Source organism: Corticium candelabrum, chromosome 15 (genome assembly GCF_963422355.1).
Source record: "Corticium candelabrum chromosome 15, ooCorCand1.1, whole genome shotgun sequence".
Classification (NCBI taxonomy): Eukaryota; Metazoa; Porifera; class Homoscleromorpha; order Homosclerophorida; family Plakinidae; genus Corticium; species Corticium candelabrum.
The window spans coordinates 7,003,246-7,003,557 of NC_085099.1; positions in this window are offsets into that span (position 1 = coordinate 7,003,246).

The following is a 312-nucleotide window of genomic DNA, read 5'->3' on the forward strand; positions in this document are numbered from 1 at the left end:
TTCAACGGTCGCCGCCATTTGAATTTTTACCTCGAGTTGATCGTTTTCCTGCCGTTCTCCCATCTCATACTCCTTCATTATCTTCGTCTGTTGGTTTCCTGGCATCAATATCCGTGAATTTCGCGTTTTCCGTCGAATTCTACTTGTTTTTCACCAGATCTGTACTATCTGCATTGTGACGTCACAATCACCCCACCAAGCCATCGACGATCGCGAGCGTTTGACTTTGGATTCTTTCTTTGCGCTCAACGTTTGGTTTCTGTCGTCACGTTTGACATTGGATTCTTTCTTTGAGCTCAACGTTTGGTTTCT